Source organism: Charadrius vociferus, unplaced genomic scaffold (genome assembly GCF_000708025.1).
Source record: "Charadrius vociferus isolate BGI_N301 unplaced genomic scaffold, ASM70802v2 scaffold163, whole genome shotgun sequence".
Classification (NCBI taxonomy): domain Eukaryota; kingdom Metazoa; phylum Chordata; class Aves; order Charadriiformes; family Charadriidae; genus Charadrius; species Charadrius vociferus.
The window spans coordinates 7,814,697-7,818,957 of record NW_009648332.1 but is presented as its reverse complement, the minus strand read 5'-3'; the positions used below and the strand labels follow the sequence as shown (position 1 = coordinate 7,818,957).

Here is a 4,261-nt window from a genome sequence, read left to right as displayed (position 1 = left end):
GGGGAGGGGAAAGGCTCCGGCTGGTGTTATTTACCTGGGACTAAACGCAGGCACCGTTTGCTAAAATAGAAGCTGGGCTTAAATTGATTCCTGGTGTCTATATTTCATGTTGAAAATTGGCTTGTAAATCCATGTTTTGATCTATGAGGGCCGTCTCCTTAAGAAAAAGCAAGAGTAAATGTGTAATTTCTCCCTTGACAGCACACGGCGCAGAGGCGATCCTTCTTCCCGCTCCCCTCCGTTTCGGGACAGCTCCACTCGTTCCGATTACCACTCTTTCTTCCTCGCCCCACGCCTTGATGTCTCCATTTCATTACCGCCCGCCCATTTATCAAGCTGTTACCGTAAGGGTGACTTTGCCCACTTGCGTGTGGCAGCGGGGCCCGGCTGACATGGGGAGAGGGTGCCCCGGCAGTGGGGGGGGGGGGGCGCGGCCGGGCCCCCCCCCCCCCCCCCCCGGGGCTGGATGGATGTTGTGGTGGAAGGAAGGCTGCATCATTACTGATGTGTAAATGATAAAGAAGCCTCCACATCCATCTCCCAACTGTAAATCCAGGGAGTGCTTTATAATCAAGCTACAGCGATAATAATGTGAAATTAGGTCTCTCTATCAACGGGAGGAGGCCTTTTAATCACGGCTTAAAGGGTGCAAACGCTGTTTATCATAATTGAACTGTATCCGGGCTAATTGTGGCCATATTTCACTGTCTAGGAGACAGCAGGCTGCCTGCTGACAGTGCCGCGTGCCGGATGGAGGGCCCCACGCGGAGGGGCAGCACTGCCCCGCTGCCAGCGCCTGCCCGCAGGGATGGGGAGGCGCGGGGGGCTTCTCCCCGTGCGCAGCTCCCTGCGGGACTGCCCTGAGCTGCCGAGGACCTTCCCAGCTGATGGCCGGCAGTGGGAGAGGTAATGTCCCCATCAGAGCCATGTGCCTCCTGAGTGTCCCCCACCAGCCCCTCTCATGGCACCTCTTGCCCTCACCGGTGCGCCAGCCCGGGGAAGGGCTCTGGGCACAAGGACAGCCCAGTGAAGAAGAGGTGTCCCCAGCCCCACCAGCTGGCGTGGGGGCAGAGACGAGCCGGTCTCTCTGTGCCTCTGTCCCCTCTGCTGGCTGAGATGGCACCGGTGGCTCTGGATGGCCCTGGAGATGACGGCTGTCCTGCCAGCCAAGCCACAACGCCAGCTCCCACTTGTTCCCACTCAAGCAAGCCCCTCGCTGTCCTCAGGACCCCCTGCTCCATCCATCCCACCCCCCGGCCAGCTGAGCCCCTGGGAAACCAGCACCAGAGCCAGCTTCCAGTGGGACCTAACGGGGAAATGGTGGCTCAAAAGCTGGGGAAACCGAGGCAGGGGGAGTGCAACCGTCTGCGGCCAAAGGACTCCCACCCCACAGCCAGCCCTGACCTGGTCCCCCAAAAAAGTAACAGCAAAGCAAATCCTGGGCACTGAGCTGCGTCAGGCGGGCAGCCTGGATCTGAGAGCATAGCCACGGCCGCTGCCCTTCCCTGCTCCCATGCATCCCGCTGCCCACCTCCCTGCCCACAGCATCGCCCCGGGCCGGTGTGGGCCACCAGGACGTGGCTATCGCTCCATATTGCTGAAAGGGGAACTGCGCGGAGACCTGGGGAGCGGTGAGACCCCACAGCCCCTCCTGTCGCCCCCAAGTTGGTCCCTTGGGGAGACCCTCTGGGACTGTCAGCTGCTTCCTAAACCCCACCAGCCATCATCCCAAAGCCCCGACGTGCTCTCGCGCTGGGTAGCAGCGCTGGGAGCTGCCCTGGGCTCTGCAAAGCCGGTGGGTCGGTGCCACACGCAAGTCCGTGCCGGCAGCACCGTCCTCGCCATCCCAAACGTGCCATGGCCCCCTGGCAGCGGGTGCGCCAAGCAGCTCGTCATAAGTCATTTAGTGAGACTCATTCCAAATCAGCACTAAGGTAAACACGCTTATTATAATTATCCATGTAAAAAAAAATCAACAACAGCAGAACAACTTTCTAATATGCAATTACAGCCATCTATTGATTTTACAATGTAATCCGCTCCGATTGATTTAATAACACAATTATAGGCTGGCTCTCGGGATATTAGAGTGGGAGATTTTCATAAACTCCAAAGCAAAAAACTAAGCGGCTTTTAAAACAACACAGTCAGATGGCTGTTTGGGGAATTATTAGCAATATGAAATCCTCTAAATCTGGCCGTCGTTACCTTGTGAAAGGAATTTCTATTACAAAAATGGCAATTGACAGCCTAAGAGAGCGCGAACGGGATTGCTTTGCGGCTCTTTCAGTGCTTAATCCATCGCAAAGGTGACCACGGGGCAGGGGACGAGCCGGGTCCCAGGTAGCCCTGCCCACCCTGCGCCCCCCCCCCGGACCGGTTCTCCCCAGGGCGGGGGGCACACAGCCACGGCGGGGCTGCCCAGCACCCGGTGGGCACCCACCAGCCCTGTCCCATCAGGGTGACCCTGCCTGGGGCCACGGAGGCTGGCAGGGTGCGGAGCCCCCCACGATCCCAATCCCAGCACACCTGGCTTGCCCCGGTCCCAGACACCTCCTGGGGCCGTCGGGGTGCCCGCCTGTGTCCCCAAGCCTGAGCCGGGGAACGGGGTGAAGGTGGCCCCGCACCAACGGCCGGCACGGCTCTGCGGGTGCTGCACAGGCGCGCACGCACGCGCGCCCCCGCTCTCCTCGCGCTCGCTCCCTCAATGTATTCCCGACTTTATGGGCACATTTTTCTTGTCAAGCTGACAGGGTTGCTAAGTGGATTTCTCCCTGATATGCGGACGGATTATCACATTACTCCAATGTCCTACACAAACATATTACTTTATATTCAATAGCCCTAATGAATATAAACTGCTTTTTCTTTTTTGGGGGTGGGGGGTAATCTATAGATTTTTAATGAGGGCACTATTAACTCCCTCCTCTTTAAAACAGACTTAGGTGCAGCCTCTGAGTAGAAAATCAATGGTGTTATTGTAGGAATATTGTATATTGATATTGTAATAATAAGATGCAATTGATTTAGGGGTGTTGTGCGGTGTGTGTGAAAGGGGTCAGCCTGGGGTTATCCTGCCTCCTGCAAACAGAGCGGCGGCTCTGCCCTGCCTCCCTGCCCCTCACCTTGTCGTACCGCTTCCGAGCATCGCCCCGTGTCCCCCGGCGTCCACCCGGGATGGCCAGGGTCGAGCTTGCCCCAAGGCGCTGGGTCCCGCCTGCCTCCGGGACCATCCTTGGCCAGGCTGCCTGCGCAGTGGGGGTGATGTGCCACCCCAACGTCCCCTCGCCCCGGCTGGCTTAGCCCCGACGGGTTTTAACCTTTAGCATTTCCCAGCGCGACACTGCACCACCTCAACACCCACGTCCCGGCCCTCTCTGCATCTCGCCCTGGTGACAGCCAGGGACAGCAGCACGTGCACACACGCAGGGCGACAAGACCTGTCTTTTAATTAGGGCTGGAGTTTGCCACCATTCGGCATCACCGACTGCCCTTGTCCTCGAGGGGGACAGACGTTCCCACCGCACTCCTCTGCCAGGACGGAGGCAGAACCCCCTCAGCCCGCAGCGCTGGGCTCTCCACCCGGTGTGTGCGCTCCCTCCGGCCGCCGCAAAGCGGTACCCCTGCGAAACCAGGACAAGCTCAAGGATTTCGGCAGCAAGAGGCTGTCACACAGCCCGGGGACGATGCGGCCATGCCGTGGGAATGGGCTGCCAGCATGCTCACTCGAGACGAGCCCCCGGGGGGGCTAAAGGGGCCGGGCACTGCCATGACCGCCGTGCGCTGGGCCGAAACGCTTACGGTGCAAGGAGCGAGCTTTTCAATCCCGGCAGCCGCCCGGGCGGGCTGTGGGTGACTGGGGGAGCGCAGGGCCCCCCTAAATGTGCTCATTTGGAGGCAGCCCCGCCACACCTGTGCTACGGCCGGGAAGACGGATCACCCCCAGCCCGAGCTGAGCAGGTCCATATTTAAACTGTCCCCATGCTTTATGGGCTGTACAAGAACTGATGCTCAGGCGACGAGGGGCCATTTGTCAATGTTCTAATGGCAGATTACTGTTAATGAATAATATCACTGCTGCCTTTGTATAACAGCTCCCTGCAAAGCGGAAACAGGGTCGCCCGGCTACCGTCGCCCTTCGTCTCCCCGCTGCCGGCCCCGGGTGACAGCAGGTGGCCTTGTGACCGGCGGGGGGGGCACAGTCCCCACGCAGCCCGGCACTGCCACCAGCGTCCCCCGCAATCGCAAAGGGGAGCGCCGG

The 4,261-nt window shown here is 59.5% G+C and overlaps 1 protein-coding gene across 1 annotated transcript in view; it reads right to left on the bottom strand.

Annotated features, from left to right (window-relative positions):
- ERI3 (ERI1 exoribonuclease family member 3) overlaps positions 1 to 4,261 on the bottom strand; it is a 126,411-nt gene that overhangs the window by 1,165 nt on the left and 120,985 nt on the right. The window lies entirely within an intron of this gene.